This window comes from Temnothorax americanus, unplaced genomic scaffold, assembly GCF_048541705.1.
Source record: "Temnothorax americanus isolate GAGA-0224 unplaced genomic scaffold, ASM4854170v1 Scaffold30, whole genome shotgun sequence".
NCBI classification, from domain to species: domain Eukaryota; kingdom Metazoa; phylum Arthropoda; class Insecta; order Hymenoptera; family Formicidae; genus Temnothorax; species Temnothorax americanus.
Window position 1 is genome coordinate 83,207 of NW_027509443.1, and position 23,009 is coordinate 106,215.

Here is a 23,009-nt window from a genome sequence, read left to right on the forward strand (position 1 = left end):
TCATAAAATTTGTTTATTAAAGGTACATGTATAAATAAAATGATCGACGATTCTTTTACCCAGTAAACTAATATAGGAAACACACGATACATATATTGCGTCAGTCTAACACGATCTGTTTACTATACATAGTAAACTGATAATTTCGGATATAATGGAAGTTAACGGATTCTGCAATTTTTGCCCGATTTTTCTCGAATAACCAAATAAAGCTGCAAAAATGATTTCCACGCAAATGTAATGGAGAACAATATTGCGCATACGCCGTAAAAAAAATCTGGCGTGCAAAAATACACAAGAATATCCCTTTAGGGAACAAGCGATTTAGATTGAATGTAAATAAAATCTATGCCGTTTTTTGCACGACATTTGCTTTATTGATAAACAATACTAGCTGTGTATGTGAAAAATATCCGTACGCGTAGTGTTCTGAAACTAATTTTTTTTGCTGTTCAATTGGTATTTCCTTTTTCTTAAAAAAAAAGTTTCTTTTTATTTCTAATTGTTTCTAGCAGGTAAAATTGTATCCAGATATATATCATATTTGTGGCGAATATTATAATAAATCCATCTTATGGAACACGATCTGGTAAATAAATTTGGCATTTTGGAAAATACAATCCTCTAAAAAAAATCTTTGCGTTTTAATTTAAAAATAGAAGCAAATTAGTATAATTATGTAATAAAATTCGAATTTTTTTTTAAAACGTTTGTCACTTTTATTAAAAAATATCTCTCTTCTTCTGTCTCGTATTTTCTATTTCTTACGGAACAAGCTTCCTCTCAAAATTCGAGATGCAGTAAATAATTTTAAAGTCATGGCAGTAATTTATAATTCCTTATTGGCATGGAATGATTATAATGCAATATCTTTCTTAAAATTCTTCCTCCTTTGTCTTCCTACACTTTCCTGTACACCTTTTGTACGTTAACGTTACCTTTTAATTCTGCGCGTTCTTCGTCTATGTGTAATTAATTTTATATATGTCAAACACCCAACGCTTGTGAAATTACTGTTTCAGAGTGCGAGCGTATTAATCTATTTATCTTTTCCTATATATATATATATATATATATATATATATATCTCCTACATCAACAAGCTGGAGCCATGTACAGCGAAAACTCATTTTCGACATTTTCGGAATAGTCCTTCGTGGAATGAGCGATTCGATTTCAAGCGTAGAGCGTAGTGGAAAAAGGCGCTCCTGCCGCCGCGCCGCTTCGGAGCATGCACGCCGCGGGCTCGTCCGTTATGGATCTTACGTCACTCGGACGCTCACGCGCGGCTCCCGCACATCGGCGGATATATTTCGTGGAATTCTCGTTTCTCGGCTCTCTCCCTCTCTCGGTCTCTCGGTCTCTATCCGCGTCTCTCTGTCCCTTCCTCTCTCCAGTTATCCGTCCCGCTCCATCTCTTTGCGCGCGTCTGTCTCTCATTTCCATTAACTCCGCACAGCGTTAATATATACGTACTTATTGCCCGGCGAGGAGAACGCCAAAGCTAGAGAATAGCGTTCCGCCCTGCGTTTCGACAGTTCCGCCGTACGTATATATATGTATATGTCGTATATGCACATACGCGTGCACGCGCGCTATACGTGAAAACTCGAAACGCGCTATCTCGAAAACCGTACGACGACGGTGAGAGAGACGGGGGGAGGGATATACGCTAACCGTACGTAATAACGCCACGAAAGAGAGGATACACTGAAATACACTTGGCGAGACCGAAGACCGAAACGCTGAGACACGCCGGAAGCAACGAGATGTGCTTACCCCCGGTGTCCGCGATGAACCTTATACAGGGTTCCTCCGAGACGGGTGCGGGATAATGCCGTCCTGCAGATATACCTTAAAAACAGAAGAGATGCGAGACAAACATGGTCGTGGGAGAGATATACGAAGATACGTGTATAAGCTTGGGATTAAAAGTGTGTTTCTCGCAGGCGCGGCTTGTAATTTAATGTATTTTAAGTTTCTAACACATCGGGTTTAACAAACGCGGGTTTAAGCCTGGCGAAATCTCCCCTCCTGGCCTATGACCTATATGGCAATCGCATTACTCGTTTTGACGCGCAACTAGATCCGTTTTGTCAACGCCGTTACGCGTTCGAGTAATGGGGACTTCCAACGAAATGTTCGCTGAGGAACGTATCACCCTCTCCCCTTTCTCTATCCGCAAATTATGCAGGGATCCATCATCGAGATCTCGTTTGCGGCGGTGGTGAGAGACACCCCCGCCCCCGCCGTAGGAAACCGCTTCTTTCGACGGCGCCGTCGTCCGATCGAAGTGGCAGGCTCGCGCGAATTTCCGGAGTCGCGCTCGATACGCACAATACTGTAACGTCTAGGTGACGTATATCTTTCCAAAATTCCAACAAGCGCGCGGCGTCGCGTTGTCCACGGTCGAAATACGTCCGTGTTCTTACGTCACCGTTGCGGGAACGCGAGCGAGCGTCAATTCGTGCGCGCGCTCCTCTTCGTCCGCGATTGGCAGCTACATTTTGAAGAATTCTCCGGACTAACCCGTCTATGGATGGACGGGTTCCCTTCGCCACGCTCCTTCGCCCTTCGCGCGCCGGCTACCGCCCCGTTCCATACCTTCTCGCTCTCTCTCTCTTTTTTCTCTCTTTTTCTCTTTTTTCATCTCCAACTACTCTTTTCTGGGCCTACGAGACTTCAACTCCGCGCCGGTAGGTTAGGTGCCCCTTTTTGCTTCATTGTACGTTCGTCGGTACGTTTTTGTGCACATCTTCCCCATTCCCTGTCCCCGGCCCTCTGCCCTCATCCCCCTCTGCCCCTATATCGCCGGTCCGCCGCCTCCACCTATACCTCCGGACCGCCCTCTCGCCGGTCCACCCTATGCCCGAGCGCTCGCTTTTTCCTATTTTTTAACATTTTCTTTTCTTCAATGCCTTAAAATGCAAAAATAAACGAGACCCGGCCGGCCGGGAAAGGAATTGACCGTCGCACGGCGGGCCGGGATTTTTGCAGAATTCACGCGGGCGACGCGAAAAAAGAAACTTCTCTCTGAGAATGTCGGCCGCGGCCGGCCACGTCGAACCAGAGAGAAATTTTCTTTTTGCGCGCACTCCCGAAATTCCAGCCGGCGCGCGCCCGCGGCGGTGCGCGGACAATATGAACGCCGCCGTGGCCCGGAGCCATCGTCTCTGCCCGTTCGCCTCGTGCTCTCTCGCTCGCGCTCGTGCTCGCGCGCCCCCCGCCCCACCCCGCGCCCTCTCACCCTGCCACGGCGACGGCTGTCCCGCCCGCACCCGCACCGACCGCGCCCGACGCCGCTCCTCGGCGGATCTCCTTGTCGCTCGGCATCGCCGGCCGGATAACTATTGTCCGGGCCTGCAGCGGACCGCCGCGTCGTCTCGGCGACGCCGGGCCCCGCGGCGTCGCGGCCGCGTCGCCGATCTTCGCGTCGTCGACGATCCTCGAGGATGATCCCGTCGTCGCGCCCGCCGATCGCGCGGAAACGACGCGGCCGTCGCTTCGCCCGATCGCCGGCGCGGACGAAATCTTTGCGGCCGCGCGCGGCATCTCGCTCGCGCGGCCGATGCAGCCGGCATCTCCCTCGCGCGCCGCGGCCCACCCTCGCTCGCTCTCGCTCCCACTCGCCGCCGCCGCCACTGCGACTCACGCTCCGCGCCCGCGCCCGCTTCCCACTTCCCACTCCGCCGCCGCGCTCGCGCTTCCCCATACCCTCCCGCGCTTGCTCGTTCCCACTCCCCCGGTCGCTTTATTCGTCGTGAAACTTTTTATGTTGTATATATTAAAGGGAACGTATCAACCTTCTTTCCGTTAAAGCGGATAACGCTGAATTAACCCGCGCGGCGCCGGCCAAGTCCGCGACGTTTCCGGCGCGCGTTCCACGGAACTCTCCGCGCCGATCGCGCGAGGAGATGAGTCATCGAGCGGGGCGATGGAGGTCGTCGATGATTTTTGTTCCGAGTAATTGTGCGGCTCCGGACCGCGGACCGGTCGGCGAGCCGATTCATCTCCGCTTCGTTCTCCAACGGCGAAACGAGTCAAGGTGTTACGTGAAACGGAGAGGGGAACGCGCGTGTCCACCCGACAATTGCGATTTTGGGCGCGGAGCGCGGACTCGCCAGCCGGGTGTCTCGCCGTCTCGGCGTCACGCGCGCGGCGTGTTCACTGGCGCGGACACACGGTCCGACACCGACTGTCGCACGTCGGGGTAAGATCGACGTACGCTCTCTCTCTTCCTGCACGCTTACGTGGCATATAAGTAATTACGCCGGAAGGGCGACGCAACCCTCTCGCGCGCGTCACGTTCGCCATTTCCAGCTGGAATGTGATCGCGAAGCGTTGGACGCCTCGTTTTCAATATTTCTCGCTTTTTTTTTAAAATCGCGAGGAGGGCTAAAAACGTTGCTCCTGATAAGCGCTGAAAAAAACGGTACGGGATACATTTAAATTGTCCAGACCCTAACGTTCTCCGTGCCGCCTGTCGTTGCCGACAGCGGCACGGCATGGCACCCTTGAGCGAAAGGGTTTCACGAATTTCGCCGAGTCACCACGATATTCTCGTATCTCGCCGCCGCCGTCGCATGGCCGGGACCTTAAGGGCCGGCAGGTGAAAGTACCCCCATCGGGCGCGCAAGACTGTCTTTTTTCCTCGCTCGTGTTCCCCGGTCCCTCATCTATTCCGCCTGATGTCTCCCCTCTACAGCCGCGCCCCGCCGCACCGGACCGGACGTCGCTCTTTCGCTCTTTCTCGCGCGCGCGCGCGCGCACCTCCTTTTTTTTCGGGGCGAACGATCGGGAACATGTGGCGCGAAGGTTAGCGAGTCGCGTAGCGTTGCGTCGCTTGTTTCTCTCCGTTACGTTTTTACTTTTGTGCAACGTGCTCGCCACTGGCGTAAATACGTTGGAATTTACGACACCTCGCGCGCCGCGCCGCACCGTGCCGAGCGTTAAAAATTGTTTGCCCAATCGATACGATGACGTAATAATATGTTACGCGTAGCTGACCGGCTTTTTCGAAATTTTATCCGCCTGTGGACTACTGGACTCTGTGGGAGAGCCGCGAGGAAAAATCGGAGGTGCGTCCGATCTTAATATTCAAGATGCGATCCTCTGCGCGCCGCGCGCGCGAGAAGCGGAGTTCGACCCCGCCGCTGTTTATACGCTGGTAACTGCCGGTGCAACCGTTTGCCGATTGGCAACTTGACGCGAGCGTGCCGTAATAACGGCTGATATATAAAAAGTAATAATCGCGGACGACGGGCACGCGCGCGATTGGCTGCGCGCTCGCAATTCGAGGCACATTCCCCGGTCGCGCGCGCGCGCGCGCGCGCGCGCTTCGATTCTCAACGCACCTCGTCGTAATAGCGATTTCGGGGCGATAATTCCGCATGGGCCGATCGATCTTGGAGCAATAATTCTGCCGGGCAACGCGCGCGCGAATGGCTTTTAAGTATACGTTTCTCAATTCAAATACATACGAGATAAATTATAATCGGGAGGCAAGAGCGAGAGTGGCTCCGACGCGGAAGGTATATACAGGACTGACGAGCTATTATAGTTTTGCGGCCTTTTTTTTGATCGTATCATAGTAAAAATTGAAAAGAGGAACAGATATATACGTTATAAAGGTTTATATATTAATTAATAATAATATTTAATTCTCTTTCTTGCCGCATTTTCATCCCTCACTTATTTCTATTCCACCATTTTATGCATATAAAATGACGGAATAGAAATAAGAGAGGGATGAATAATAATTACATATATCAATAAATAAATTGAAAAGGGCACAGAGCCGCAACAAGATCGCACAAGATGTCAGTGTCGTAATCTTTAATTAGTCAAAAATTGACAAACGTTTCAGTCTGACATTAGGCCATCTTCAGTGTAATAAATTAAGCGTTACATATATGTAAAAAAATAAATATTAGAGCCGCAGTATACGCAAGAAACAAACAAAATGAGCGAAATTAAATCTAATAAAATTGAAGAACCGCATTTTATATAATTATATAAATAATTATATATATGTTGTATTCTTTTATTTCGTCGTATTTTAGCCCCTAACTAGACGCGACAAATGGCGTGATTTTTCGGTGATGCACGCGACGAATCGTTGCCACGAAATTCGGCAACGTGCGCGCTTTAATCTTCGTCGCGAACTTTCGATACGTGGCCAGCATTCCTAATTCCGATCGGTCGCCGATGCGACGCCGCCGCTGGGGCACAAAAATTTCTGCGCGTCGTGCGTTTTTATTTCCTCTTTCTCCTGCTCCGCTCGCTCTGTTTTTGCTCTCCCTCTCCGCGGGGCGAATGGCGAGAGTCCGCATTATAAATGGGGGGAAGGAGGGTTGGGGGAGGTGTGGAGGGGAAGAGAAGGGCGCTATTTTAACAGCGGCGCAATTCCATTTTCCTCCGCTTCGGGATACGAAACTTTAAAGACACAAGAAAATAGGAAAAATTCGAGAGCCAGTATTTTCAGAGAAGTATATTTCCAACGAAAAGCTTTGTCGAATCTGCCTAATTTCGAGGCTCCATCTTTTCCGGAGCGGGGGGAAAAAAATAGGAATTGCGATAAAGCAACGTTTTTACCCCGTAAAATACAAGGATATTAAAATAATACGAAATATCTTCATAATGCGAAATGCTGTTGCAGCTTTGTGTAAATTCTAGAATTTCTCTTAGGCAAATAGAATGGTATGACTGAAAAAATATCCACTCTGACTCTGCTCGGGAATTAAGTACGTTATCGCGAATACGTTAATTATTATCGGAAGATATTCTCGTAGGGCGTCCCACCGCCATTGCTGCTGCGTATTATCGTTCATCCGTTGTTACGATGTTTGTCTTCCTCCTTTTAATATCTCATTTTATACTCGGCTTTGTGCTCATCACTGATATATATATATATATATATATATATATATATATATATATATATACGTTATATATATATACATATACATATATACATATATATATACATATATACATATATATATATATACACGTTTTATATATATATATATATATATATATATATATATAACGTATAAGATAATAATTTAAAAATATAAATATAATTTGTTATTGTTAACTTATATCACTTATTCACATATGCACGCATATTCCTGATGATTTTCAGCATAAACTTTTTTTAACATTAAAACTATCGCATCATACCTTATGAAGTAATTACTTGAATTAGAAATTCGATTATTTCGCATTAACAGATTTCGCAATTTTAGATTTCAATAGTTTTGTTCATTTTTCCGGATTCTAATTTTCTACGAAATAATATTCGTGTCACACGCGAGAAATTACGAATTTCATAGAGTTAAATTCGTGGAAATCCAAACATTTTGAAAACTGTAATTATTCCGGAGTATTCCGAACGCATTAATAGATTTCGCGATTTATATTTTTTCTTTTGCTTTCCTAGTTTTATTCATATTCTCCTTCACTTTCTCTCTCTTCAATTATAACTATTTTTTAAACAAACTCAAATTTTATGTCGGAAATACATTGTGTATGAAATAAAATCATATAAAATATAAAAAATTTTCTTAATCAAATTCGCAAATTTTGTTTTACCGATACATTTTTGTTAATGATTGGATATATAATTGTTAAATTATTAAATTTGTTAAATTCGTCGCAAGTCGGTGAATTTCTCGTCGTGAGTGTATTATGTCATTACATGAGGAGTGCAATCGACGTGGGACGACACACAGGAAAGCTCCTGAATCGCTTCCGACTACTGTTTCAGATGTGATTGCAGCGGAAGATGCATTGGGGAACGTCGAGGGATATCGCGAAATGATGAGTGATAAATTTCAATTAATTTTACCGTCGGCGTGTTTTCTTTTAGTCACGCTCTTCTGCATTTCGCTCTGAATTTCACGTTAATCACGTTATATTTTATACAATCAAATATTGAATTATTAGAAAATCAATGTTAATTGTTTAGGCTCAAAGTAAAATCCTCTTTTGAAAAGATTGCATAATCAAATCTATAGCCTGACATTTCACACCCCGTGCCTCATACTTCCTCATATCTCCATATCCACGCGTCTCACGTCCCCGCGCTCCACACTTCACAGCCCACATCTTCATACCTCACATTCCGCATCTCATATTTTCATATCCCACACAACTACATCTCGCCCTTCGTATCCCCACACCACGCATAACTTATACGCACACATACGGAGAGAGGGTTTTTTTTTATTCGGCAGCAAAGCTCTTATTAATTTTAATTAAGTCCGTATACCTTAATATATTGACTATTAATTGAGTTAATAAGTAGAAGCTAATATACGAATTCTTTTATAAAAGAATCAAAGATTTTTATTTGAATCGTAAAATGGATTGATTTTTTAAATACAGGTTTTTAAGACGGAGATCCGTGAAAATAATTTATCCAAATGATTGAATAAGCTATAAATATGCGATTCTATCTTTTTCTACGCTTTTAAGTGATCATCGAAAATGATTTATAATCGTTTTTATAATGGATTTTGTTGACATTATGTCACTGTAAAAATAATCTTTCGATTTGCATTGAACCTACAAATTAACTTGTTGTAACGTCAGAATAATCTTTTCTTTCAAAAAAGGACTAAATTTGGAAACTTTCAATGATATTCCTACGATATCCTAGTTGTAGTGAACGTATACTTTCTAAAATAGAATGTACACAGGATAGTGGTTTAAGTAGATGATATACAAGGTTTATCATCGGCGTTAAATAAATAAATATTACGATCGAAATTAAAATTATATCGAGTGGCCGGTCGCCGAGTGAACGTGTAATAAGGTCACCCGGAATTCATTTCATTGCGTTGCATATTATGCAAGTTGACGTGCAGTTTGATAAAGAGAGCAAGAAAGCAACGGCTATATTTATCATCGGCGCGCTACCGTTGTGCAACCGTTCAGGAATACACGAGACCTAGAAACACGCACGTATAGGGCAAGATACGCATTTTTTTTCCAGTCGCACACCGGGCGATTTTATTAATTCGCGAAAATACCGCTTAAGAATGTCAAAAGCATCGCGTTAACTCTTTCATTATAGCGAAATATTTTTTGAAAGAGAAATATTATACACATAAAATTTATTATACTCTGCTTCAAATATTTCCAAAACACGTTTTCCAACAATTCCAACAGATTTTACAAGTCTCCCCGTGTGTTAGTCCAAGAAAGTTAAGGACCTCGCTACAAAATAAATAATGCATTAATTCTGCATCGCCTGTATATTGTTTCTCTGTTATACACGTATTTACTTTATAACGTGTAATGATATTACAGATCAGTCCTGTGAAAGTTTGACGCGTCACCTTAAACCACGCCGCTGACATCGACATTTTCTAGGGCACCATTAACACATTCTTCAATATTATAATTGTTTTTACGCGAGAGAGAGAGAGAGAGAGAGAGAGAGAGAAGTTGTAGAACGTATTTAATAAATTATCAGCGAAAAGTACGCGAGATTCCGCTCGTTGCGTGCACATCCCAAAATAATCTGTGCGTACACTGCGACAGAAAGAGGGAAAGAGAGAGAGAGAGAGAGAGAGAGAGAGAGAGAGAGAGAGAGAGGGAGGGAGAGAGAGAGAGACGGAACCACACACCGGATCTAAATTCCGTGAATAAATGATATTTCATTAGGGCGGACGAACGAAACCGGGGCTTTGTTACGAAAACGTCACTGCGCACTGGCTGGCTGGCTGTCTGTCTGTCTATCTGTCTGTCGGTCACGCAACGAAAAAAAAAGAGAGAAAAAGGAAAAAAGGAGTGTGCGTTTAACACCGAAACCGATTTTCGCGTTCTCCGCCCGCTCCGAAACGGAAGGCCGGCGACCCACGCGCACTGGATTAACTTTAAAAAGTACACAAAACCTCGTTGCGCGGTTCTTTTTTTTCTTTGATCTTCAGGGAAGAGAGAGAGAGAGAGAGAGAGAGAGAGAGCGTGCGCTCGCGCGTGACTCCATCCCCTTTAAAGCGAGTTTTTATTTTCTCCGCGCTACGCGCGCCTCCACCCTCTTTCTCTCTCTCTCTCTCTCTCTCTCTCTCTCTCTCTCTCTCTCTCTCTCTCTCTCTCTCTCTCTCTCTCTCTCTCTCTCTCTTTCTCTTTCTCTCTCTGTCTTTGTCTCTCCTCTACACTTTTCCTCTCCCTGTGATTTGCATTCGCTTCGGAAAAAAAAGGGAAAACGATTATCTCCTCCGTCACGACAAATGATCTCGCCTGATTTCGAAAAACGGCGGAGGTGGAGGGAGGAGAAGGTAAGACGGGTTCATGTTTCGACTTTAATCCATGCAACTTTAATCCTTGGGGTGCAAATTCTAAAGTGCGACTTGTTTCAAAAAGCTCATTTTTTCAAATTTTCGCTTTTTATACAAATCGCTTTACCTCCTTCTTCCCCTCTAACAAAAATCACGAAGCAAAATATTTATTACCAAACATTTTTTTCTCACCTTATCTAATTTCTTTTCTAATAATAAGTTTGTCCTTTTAATAATGACGATTCGCGAGAAAGCGCATCGTTGTGGAAGAAAATATTAGTTAAGAGTTGAACAAAGCGCTTGTTCCGTTCCCTCCTCCCTCGCTAATTCCGCGTAACGCAAAAATTGAAATCTAAAAGCCGCGAAATTACTTCGCGTTACATCGTATTATCCCGGTGGGATACGCGCGAACGAAACACGAACGGAGTCGTGAATTTCGCGTAACTCAAATTATTCGCCTCGCATCCATATACATTAACGCGTTTTCGCGTTAGTCTTCTTTAAAGTTAACGTATATGAGTCGTTATTGTTATCAAAGTGGCATAAATCAAATTTCGAAGTATGCGACGAATTTAAATGGGCATTTGTAACTGGCGCCTTTTAGCCCTGATAGTCATTGATCGGCGCTATTATGATTTTTTAAAACGCTTATAAATAATAAAATGTCATATAAAATTTTATTATTGAATATTTATCATTAACATCGAACGTTACGACGCTTACAGAATTTTGAATAACATAAATAGCTGTCGAGAATAATAATTATTTTCTTCATAAATAGCTAGTTAACAATGTGAAGTGCGTTACTCCGCGCGTTATCCCAGAAAATATAGTCTTATTTAATCATATTACACGATATTTCATCATTATATGTTTATGACAATGGGAATTCTACCGTGGCGTGCACGGTAAGGGATATACCGAACGCGCTCGGTAGACCAACGTGTTAATTATCTCCCACGATTAACGAATGTAAATTCATCATTTCTTTTATCGAAGCAAGTATTTCGTGCAATTTGTTTCATTTCACCAAATCGAAGAGACAATAAGGGATGCGAGTCACGGATTACTGTTTATTGCATCATATCAGTAAATGCGGGCGATATAATAATTTTTTTAACAATTCGAATGTATCTCGTAAAACGCGCTTTGAATTTGCGTCATTTTCGGACCGATTGTCGGCGATTGTGAGAGCGCAGAGTAATACGCAAATCGTCAAACGTTCGACGTTTCGCTGGGCGGGATTCGCGGGTGTCGAGCGGATCGGGCATAGAGCTTTGTATTTTTTTTTCGCGTTATTTCTCCGTCGCGGTGTTCAATAATAAAGTGTGCGTCGTTCGCGATTAACGTCACGAGAATGCCGTGTGCAAAGTGCCGTGCGATTATCCTATTCCGATGATTAGTACGCGCGGTCGTAATTAATCATGCTCTCGCGTGTGTTGCGTCGTCAAGTGCAGCAAACGAATTGTAAGAGGAGAAGAAGGTCTGGGAGGCATCGAGCGACCTTGAAACTAGTTCATTTCTAACAAGTGATAAGTAAAAAGGGGACTCTTTTCGCTCAAGTTATGACTGTCATTTTGATTTTGATTATGTAATAAAACTATGATCATTAGCCAAGTTTTACTTGGATTTCCTCGCAGAAAATCACGCTATTTTTAGACGACCAAAATTTGAAGGTACCCGCCGTTACTTATTTCTCGCCGAAGAACGTAAAATCATTTCGATTTTGTTGTTATACTGCTGAAGATGGCTCAAAACGGAGTTAAAACGTCCGATTTATAGTTATGTATCTTATTAAAGATCGATGTAACGTCAACTTACGCACCGTCAACTGCGTTGAACTCTCAAAGCCACTTTTGACTTGTCACTTATTAATTTCATTATCTCGAGACTCTTTCTTGTGTTAATTTGTTATTTATCCAATTATTAGTTTTTTTTCGTTATTTTATTTGTTACTTGCAGAGTTATTATTTATAATTATTTTATGTGCAGGCAACAATTTTATTCTTTTAGATATTAATTATTCCGGGCATTGTTACAATTTACATATATATTTTTCTGTTTTACAGTTTCAATCTAGTCACAACTCCGCCGCTGCGTGTCGCATCGGTGAGTGACATATTTTTTTTTAATTTTATTAAAGTAATAGATCTGTATGAGAATTATATCATGTACCTATACAATATGCGTGTTTGTAAAAGTGTGTATATATCAAGTTAAAAATATAAAAATATAGATGAATATTATATCTTACTGCATTGCAGAGATTTATTACTTTAGAATAGACAGGCTAGAACAGATTAACACAAATATCAACAAATATTGATGAATCTTGGAAATATTTTATTTTAGAAATCGTGTAACCATCAATTTATTGAACACATACGTGAATTGTCAAGCGCGAGTAAAATTCGTCAAGAAACTTCGATTGAGAACACTATATATATATAAAGATATAATATATTAATAAAATTTTAATTATATTTTTTTAATATAAATTTTTATACTATGTGTGGATTATAATGGATATAATTTTCAAAATAAAATTACGCTAGATATAGAAGCGGATGTTGTGATGCATTTTTAGAATATAACAATTTTACTTCAATTTCTTTATGGCGTTTATATTTCATGGATAATGAAGATTGGAACAAGAGATATTTATTTACACCGTATGATTTATGGCGGATTTATGCGAAATAAAAATAAATTATCCCTCACAGTAAAATTGTTAATTTAGTTGTGTATTACTTTCATTTTCCCCTTTCTAAATATATTTTTAATAGAATGTGAGATGTGTATATATGTTTGGCCTCTTCATATGTGCTGCCAGAATTAAATATTATATAAGCTAGGGCACAAAAATATATATATATTTAGAGATTCTTTTTTATATTTTATAAACACAAATAAAAGACGCACAGGAAATATATTATTGTCAGATAGCATACTTAATTAATGAAAAACGCGCTAATAATTATTGATCATTTTTATAACAAATAAATCCTAGTTTTTTCATAGTTTATCTACCTTCATGTATTATATTTACTGATGTGCTTTTTACATTACTTGAAACCTTGAAACAAATTGTTTAATATTTAATATCGCAAGATCTTGTAGATGTCTCATCACTTTTCGCGATATTCGAGCAATATTTTAATTCTACAATCAGCTGAGGACATACTCTCAATTGATTTCTAATCGAAATATTTATTAAGCCGTCTGTATCTCAAGATACGAAACTTCCGAGTGTCTCCCCTGATACAGTTGAGATTCATGTAACGACTATAAACTACAAGCCTTATATGTTTTTTTTTCATCGAATCTTAAGAGTATAAGACTATAGATAAATATATAAAATATAAATAGTTATCCGTAACGTTTTCGTTTGCTGATTCCGCAGCCACGCGGAACGAAGGGGTTGGCAAGCCGGTCTTTCCCTTCCTCGACTCGGGAAGGGAATATTCAAACGCGACGTCGCTTCGCCGTCCTCCCCCATTGAATTCTCCTGTTTATAATTTAGTTCCGCGTCGGTTCCTAGGTACCTGCGGATCGAAAGAGAAAGGGAAATAGAGATGGAATTCATAAAAGTCACTATTTCATTTTTTACAATATTAACATGTACGAAAAAATATATTCGTATACGCACTGCTTTGCGTTAATTTATTTTCGCCGAAATTGTTTCCCCTAATTACCGTATTGCCGGTGCAATAGCATTTAACAAAATTAAATGAATTCATAATATTATGCCGCGATGGTAGCTTCAACGTCGATTTTTTTTTTATTTTAAATTTTATAACTTCTATTGTATTTTGAGAAAAAAATATTCAAATTTCGTGTGATTATTTTATTCTCGCTAACAGAAGCGGATTTCAAAATTTCGCAAGCCTCACTTCTTTCGTCAATCCTCGGACGCTGCTCGCGTAAAATCAGTTTAAATCGATGAAACGGTGTATTTGTATAAACGGGCATTTCAAAAAATCACCGGCTGTATTTCGATTACGATCCGCGGTTTGCGGAGAGCGCGAGATAAACATCGGGAATAATTTGTCTCTTTCGGACCAAGTAAACTTCTCTCGCGACAAACACAATCGTCACTCGGGCAACGTCGTGCGCATACCTGATCGATCATAGGAAAACATAATTTCATTACGAGCCGGAATATTATTTCCATTAGAGCGTACGCGCGCTCCTATTTACACGGCCGCGCGCTCGCTCGCTATATAGCATAACAATAACAACGCGGTGGAGCGCGTATACGTGTGCATCTGACAATGAGCGTGTGTGCGTTTATATATACGCGAGCTCGCGCGTCGCGGATAATCCAAAATTCAAAGGAAAGAGAGAAATTTATTAGAGTAGGATACAGCATGCGCCATTCGTGCGCGTTAAATTTTTCAATTTCCAGAAAGTTGCGCTGTGTTGATAAAATAAGTATCATGTATTTTACGCTACGCAGTCGCGAGGTAAAACCCTAACGTGTCAAAATACGCGATCTTTACGGTGACACACACGGTCGTTTACGAATAGAAGTCACGCACAGCGGGAATCAATCGAGAGAAAGAGAGAGAGAGAGGGAGAGAGAGAAACGAGCGACAAAGAAATCCGTCGAAAAATTTCCGTGATTTCGAGTTTTTAACTTTAACCCGCGCGTCTCCTTGGTTGGGGATGTAAAATCGGAGTTTACAATGTTCGCTTCTCGCGATTTTTCCGTAAGGGGTAAGATCGATAAAACTTGTCACGCGGGTGTGCAGGATTTAGGGTAGAGTGCCCGAATGTTCTTCCATTTCGAAATTATATTAAAAATGCCGGAGCTAATTTTGTTATGTACTTTTGCCCGGAAACGAGATGCGACAGTAAAATATAAAATAAGATTCTGCCTCTCCTCTTCTAACTCAATATCGTACAGAATTGAAGAACGTCAGTTGCGCATCGGTATCACTCGGATGCATTAGACTGTAAAAGCGACAGGCAAAGGGTCTGGCGTTGGCGCGACTGTAGGATGAATAGTTTCTACAAGCTTAATTAGGTTTTTACAAATCTACGTGTTCCTTGAAAATAGACCGTAAAAACGCGCAACATTGTAGCCTATTTCCTCACGAAGAGCTCGCCGGACGAGCTAAAATTTTTGCGACTAGCCCGTATCAAAAATTCGCAAAGGCAAAATCTCGCGAGCGAACGACGCAAATTAACGTCCAGCGAACCACGGCGGTCTCATTAAGGGAGAGGGTGTGAGAGATAGAGAGAGAGAGAGAGAGAGAGAGAGAGAGAGAGAGAGAGAAAAAGAGACAGAGATAGATAGATAGAGACCGAGAATTCCGTGTCTCTCGTCGGCCGAAATAACCGATCGATTTTGCACGTAATGTAACCCTATATATTATCCTGCGACGGTGCACGAGGGTGCCTTGAGATTTTCAATTGAATGCGTCACAGGACGTCCTTCTGGGCTTGGCGCGCTCGGGCTCTCCCCCGGCCGCGCCGCTCTCGACCGGAATAGTATTGTCGCGGCGCGCGACCTCTGCGATATTTTCCATAATTACCATGACGTCGCGTTCGCGCCCGATCTTCCCGACAACGTCGCGTCCGCGACCGGAGCTACCTTTTCAGAGATAAATTTTTAATTTTCGGCCCATCGCGGGGCCGCCAGGCGAGCTGCGGTCGCGACGCTCGCGGCGCGACTTCGGCCGCCGGCTCGGACAAACATCGTCGCCGGCGAATGTTTCGTCCGGCCGCGGGCGACGTTCGCGCGCGTTTCGCGTGCGACGCGATCGCGACTGGACGGCCGCGTCGTCAACGCGTCCGCTCGACGTCGCGGAGGACGCGACGAGCCGCGAGACGTCCGCGGCGACCCGCCGCGCGTCGCCGAGCGTCGCCCGCGGCTCGCGCGCCGCGACAATACTTTCCCGGCCGGCGCTACGTATGGTATATTAGGATTAAAGTGGATCTCGCGTTGCGCTCCGTTCCCGGAATAAAGGGAATGCCACGATATTAAAACCCGCGAGACAGGGCGAGCTACGACGGTGTCCCGCCGGGTGCACGGCACCCCGAAATACCCGACGGTCTTTCGTTCTCTTACTTATCTACCTGCCTACCTATGCGACGACGCCCTCGCCCTCGCCCTCGTCGTCCGCCCGCAAAATTCCCACCCGCCGCTAAAGGGTTCAGAAACGGGCAAAGACGCCCGAGGTGGATGTCTGGCGGTGCTCGGACGGTACGCGAGCGATCCGCTTCAGAAATATATTTAAATTCTAGATGTTTATTTTTTTTTCCAGAGAGAAAGAGAGATGAAGAAATACCATATATGTCCGCGTTGTATTTTAATTAGCGTTAACATCTTCGAGCGTCGTTAACTTCACTCGAAAGATGAGCGAACTATAATAATGAAGACGAAATGACTGAAATACGAAACGTAATTGAAAGTTACTAATGCTGCATTAGGAAGATACTTATGTCAAGTATAATGAAGTAGTTTTATATGAAGGGAGAAGCTTCTCTCTCTTTATGCGTATAGATTCCCAGCAGCCATTTCTATCACAGACTCCGATAGATGGTTCTAGACGGTTCCATGCACGACGGCGTACCCGCATGGCTTTGGAGAAAAGATAATGAACGTGGCGTTAGTCGGCTATGTAGGGCCTGCATGTCGGAAAGTTAAGCTTCATTCGGGGAGAAGTAGTCTAACTCCCAGACGACCATAAGCGCGCCGGTAAGCTCCGGGCGAAACAGCGGCCATCAGTGTATCATAAATAGATCGGTGCCGCGTCACGTGTAGGTCGTAGGTTACTAATGGGCGAATTAATTAATTATTAATTTATTCCCGCGTATTAATGGATACTGACGCGATTACGCGGATGTATATTTGCGTTGCACGATTAAAATCCGTCGTCGAATGAAAATTTCGCGCGGATTTACAAATCGATAAATACTCGCCGATTGATTTTACGGGCGCGGTTAATTTTTTTTTTACGCGCCGCCACGCGCAAATAGAATTTTCTTACGCGCGCGCGACGATCGCAAACCGGCTGTCTAGCCGGGCCGCGTTTTTAAACTTCGACTCTTACGAAGCGACGGCGAGCTCGCCTCGTATAAGTAAATTTCGGAGCTTATTGGTATCGCTGATATAACGTTACGCGAAATTGTAACATAATTTCGTTAGTATTACGCTGCATAATTATACGCTAATGTAACGCTGTTTCCTCCTATAATATAATGTTACAGCGTAATAAAATTCTTAAGAAACTTGTACGTACATCATATTACGCGTGGCCGCGCAAGCCGGGAGAGAGAACTGGTTTATTCTACCGTATAAATAATTACGGTACTAGCTAACATTCTCGCCCTGAACGTTATTATTATAATATACGGGGAGAAAAAGAAAAGAGAGGCGGTCCCGTTGAGTCGGGCGCGATGAATTTGGATAAAATACGATTATAAATTGTCGCGATGTGTCCACGTCGAAATTCTGACAAATGCTACTTTCCGAAAAAAATGCGTTTCGCGCACGGTACGCCCTCCTAAATTTTCATTTACGATCGTTGCGTTTTGATATCGCGCTATCAGATGAATCGATATATCAACTGAATTCTTAAGAAGCTCGCATGAACCAAGTTTTATGGTGCAAATGAGTAAAATGGTCGGTCGACATTTTCCTTATCTTCGACAAAAAAAAAAGCACAATATGTTTCTCCCTTCGAAAGCAACTTTCGAAACGCGCAAGAATCGTGAAGACGATCCCCAAGATTTGTTGACACTTTCTCTGACAAGAAAGTTAAATTAAGTTAAAATACTCTTTCTGTCGGCGACTTTCGAAACGCGAAGATAATCTTGCGATTTTTGTACATTTCGAAACTCATCGAAGAAAGAAAAGTTTTGTAACCTTTCCCTCAACGACGAAATGTACCTATCTAACTACAATGTGTGAGCAAAGTGGTCGTTCCTTATATGCTAATTACTTATGCCAGAGTTCGCGTCAATATTCGATCGTATTGTCGTGCAGAGACGCGATCGATAATGGCTGGCAAGTTGTTTAACGTCGATACTCGCCGTCCGCCGACGCAATATCGCGAAATGTAATTTTTAACGGGGGACTCAATCATTTTTCGAAACGAATATCGGGTTACTGCCCTCCCTCCGCCTTCCGCCCCTGGTGTTTCCCCGGCGATTGTTAGAATATTTCGTTTACAGGCGAAAAGTCGTGCTCTCTAGAGGCGAATGGGGTGTGTATCTCGTGAGTACTTTACTTTACGATACCACCACAACATTGAGAAAACTTTGTCTCTCCCTTTCTCCCTTTCTCTTTCCTTTCTCGAACGCGAAATATATAATTTAATTCTTAATTTTTTTTCCTTTTACATTACTTACATAATCTTACGTATAACATTACCTTTATACCGATCTATTTTTCATATTTGCACTCTTTCATTTTTTTTCTTTCGAAAAATGGCTTTCTCGGAGAACTGGCGTTACTCAAAACGTTCAATATTCCCTCTCTGCAACCTTCTATAAATTCTCTCCATAAATTATGTAATTTAAATTTTACTTATTCCTGCCACATTTTTCTCTGTACTTCTGTTTACATATCTCTCTCACTCTCTCTCCGAAATTTTTTTTTCCCGATCGGCTTTCCTCAGGACTCGCGTTGGTCATGTAAAATACACATTCCCTGAGATATATAATTTAGATTTATTTATTTGTTGATATATTATAATTTTGCATATCTTCATTGATCTACTTTTCAGTCGTATATTTTTACGCGTCTTTCGTTTTTTTAAGGGGACCAATTTAACCCTCGCGGCGTGGCATCGGTCGCAAATGTCAATTCCGAGACTGAGGATACGCGCGCATATGCTGCGCGAGAGCGCTATCGCGCGCGGAAAGTAATTTCGGCAATACATCTCCGCGGAAGTTTCTCCGGTTTTTGTCGCTCTCTGAAAAATGGCCCCGACTGATAACGCACGCATACACGCCCGCACCATACACACACATAGGGATGAAGATATTATTTCATTATATTCCGCGTCACGCTCCTTCTGAAATTACGCCCGGGGCTACGCGCCATTCGTCCGTTTCTCTTTCCCTTTCTTCTCTTTCTCTCTCTCGCGCGCGTTCCGCATCACACGGCGAACGCGGAACAAATACGCCGCATTAGATATACACGATATACATGAGCAAGGCGTTTGAGAGTTTCGGAGTCGAATCGGACGTTAAAACATTATAACGTTCCCCGGTATTTTCGACCGTTTCGTTTTTCCGCGGTTCCTGTGACAGATTTTTTCCGATCCGATCCGATTTTTCTCAGTGAGGAAAATTATCGGCGTAGAGCCGAAGTTCGTATTTGTCGCGATTTCTTAATTCTCGACATTAGATATCTCTTGGCGCAGCTTTAAGTTAACTTTATTGCATTAAAGTTAACCGAGAAATAATTTTTCGGCAGCTATTTAAATTCTTGCGGATTAATTCGAGGTGAAATCTTGCAATTCTCGAAAGAAGATCCATTAATTTTGAATAATTCTTCGATAAGATTATACAATTCGCGATATAAGATATACGCTTGATACATATATGTGTACAACGTTTGAATTTTGCGCGGATAGGATCATTTGAATCTACCAGTACGTATACGGTGAAAAAGAGAGCCGCGCGTAGAAGGCAAAAATGATTAAAACGCGGTAGGCGCTATTTATCGACGAACACGCGGTAACAATGTTCGATGTCGTCGATAATGCGTTGTTACGGGGTTACGAGGTTTACGCCAAAATACGATAACAATAAAATCACCCGTGGTTACCGTATCGAACTCGATTACACTCTACATCGGACATTGTGCTACCGCCCAATAGAGCCCCGGCACAAATACTGATTTCGTGGTGCATATGTTAATTGATCTTCTTGTACGGAGTAAAAAAAAAAGAACACACAAACCAAAAAATATGTTTTTAATCGGAAACGTGGTAGAGCTTAGTTAAACGATCAGAGTTGCGTTAAAATATTTCATACTTATATGCCAGCATTATCGTCGAAGAGCGATTCGCATTAATGTCCGAGAAAAAGAAAGCCTAAAAATCACGTTTTTTTTTTTCAGAAGCAACCAGTAAAGGTGGAGAATCATGAATATATGCATTTTCAAATTAAATAAACGATATACGAGTGATAAATCCGATCAAGTTTTGAAGCTCGTATACGTATAAGCAATTCTTATTTCAAAACAAGCTTTTTAACGCAATTTTACGCGAAACTACAAGTGTCTTATTCAGTTATCGCGTTCTTTATTGACTGATTGAATCTACCTTCCTCATTACAACAGCGTATAGATGCGTGAAAACTGATAATGAACCTATTTCCGTCCGCTTCTCAGACACTCGGGTGTAAGAAGCAATAAGAAGCGTTCCCGAGCAGGGAGCTCAGTGGAAGCTCCTCCGCGCGGGCGAGCTATCGCGAGTTTTCGCGCGACGATTTTAATTTCGGCGAATTTCAAAGGCATTTTTGCGAAGGATGGGAAGCGTCAGTTAAAGAGCAGCAGGGGGTAGGGGGGTACCGCGAGGGGGGCAGAGGAGGAGGAGGAGGTGGAGGAGGAGGAGGGTGGTGGGATGAGGCGGGAGGAGGAGAAAGAGGAGGGAATCGTCGATTGGCTTACATGCCACCTGTAGCACCGCGGGAATGCGGTCGACTCGCGCTCGTTGTGATATCGCTTAGAGGTCGGGAAGGGATTCATCAATAAAGTTTACTATTTTTCCGATATCGTTTTTCCAATTCTATAAATCGTCGTGTGCTCGGCCCCACGGCTCGTACGCGGCAACCGTGCGCGCGCGCTCACATATACATATACACACGTGCGTGCGTACGTGCAACGTATCCGCGTACCTACTCGCGCGCCTCGTTCGCGCGCTGCCATATACACACGGCCGCGGCCGTGGAGCCCAGTTATGAATGGCCTACGTCGGTTGACGTTAATCTGCCACTTCATCTCTCTCATCCAACCTCCGCGCGCGCTCTCTGTACCGCGCCAATCTCACTCCATCCCGCCGTACCCCCGGTCCTCCTCCTCTTCCTCCTCCTCTACCTCCTCGTTCTCCTCATCCGCCACCCTCACACGCGCCCGCCTCGAGCACCCCACACCGGCGCGCCCTTCCGCGTGCACTCCATCCCCCAACCAATTGTTTCGTCGGGGGAGCAAAAAAAAAGAGCACGAGAGAGAGAGAGAGAGAAGGGAAACGACGGGACGGAATGAAAAAAAGGCGAGAGAGAGAGAGAGAGAGAGAGAGAGGGAGGAACTCTGTCCCGACGAAAAAATGCTTCGGCCCGTCCGTCCGTCCGTCGCGTTACATACGCGTGGTCACCAAATTAAATCGCTCGTTGTTTCGGTCGCACATCCGTCCGTTCGTCCGTCGGTGTGCGAGAAAAAAAAAGGTGCGGGCGGGCGAGCGAGGAGGGGATGGCATTCATGCGGGGTATCTTGAAACGCGTGCGGACCGTTTTGCAGAAAACGCCACAGGTTTTCCGCGATCTACTCGTCGCCGACGAGTTTCGCGGTCGTGTTTCAGTGACGGATTTAAACTTACCTTAGAATGTAATACGGATTAGTCGCTCTTTCTCTCCTCTATCTGCGAAATAAACAAATGACGAAAAGATATTTTTCTACTACGTCAGGTCCATTTTTTACAGTTACATTTAGTTCGTGTGCGAAATCAGTCTTGGATTTTGCGTGAGAAGCGTCAGATCGTAAAACACTATGAAGATTCTCCAGATAGCTTATTATAATGAAAAAGAGACGTTCATGATTTAAAGATAAAATTGTTTATGACGAATTTATTTGCAAATCATATGCGACAATGTCGATTTCGTTTACAGAATCTATACCTTGCCTAGAGCACAATATTATCTTTCTTAGAGAGCCATGATCTCTAGGAAAGGTAATATTTGCCATGCAGAATATTATAGCGTATCTATATCATATTACTTATAATTTTCCACCATTGCACAATTCTCTCTATATATAACTGTAAAATTATTTAACATTTAAAGTTTCAAAGTTCTGACGAATTAAGATTTCTGTAACACAATACCGAGATAATGAAATCTTATCCTTTTCGTACCGTACATTTCCAGCCGGCTCTAATAATTCTTCGCGAAACTTAATTTGTGGCTCGCTTACTAAAATTAATGTCGAACATCCTAAAGTCATCCGCGCGACAAACTCTCGTCTGAGGCAAAATCACTGGGGCCCGTCGTTAAAATTAAGATCGAAGCTTTCGGTGATATTCTGTTCAGTGCATTCGTTGGGCGATCAAAAATTTAAGGGCGATGTCGCTGCAAGCTGCCGAATAAGAGCGTTTTCGCACGGCCCGGTTTTAGCATCGGGCTGCGGTGGCAGGTCCAGTAGTCCGCTCTCCCGACGATGCCGAAGGATACCGATCGCTGTCCTGTAAGATTTATTTGACGACACGAGGGTGGAAAACGAGGGCGAGGGAGGAAACGTGGGAGATTTCAAAGGGAGCGCGATCATTCATTCGGTGTAAGGTTGAACAAGGGGAGAATTCGATCGAGAGGGAAAGAAACATTTTATTTTTAACTCTTGTATTTTATTCCCTTGTGACAGACGAATAGTTATATATACTATTTTGTACATATGGAAAGTATCAAGATAACAGAACGAATTCTCCGGATCATACATTTCACGAGCCGCGCATAGCGCGATAAAAAAAAAGCGCTTTTTTTCCATTC

General features: G+C 43.3%; 1 protein-coding gene across 1 annotated transcript in view; it reads left to right on the forward strand.

Annotated features, from left to right (window-relative positions):
* The window catches only part of Ppa (F-box and leucine rich repeat protein partner of paired), a 70,048-nt gene extending 56,243 nt beyond the window's left edge, over positions 1 to 13,805 (forward strand). Inside the window, exon 2 of the mRNA XM_077412562.1 lies at positions 7,772 to 13,805. The gene's annotated coding sequence lies outside the window, so the exon portion shown is untranslated. The remainder of the gene's footprint in view (positions 1 to 7,771) is intronic.
* Positions 13,806 to 23,009: the final 9,204 nt, after the last annotated feature.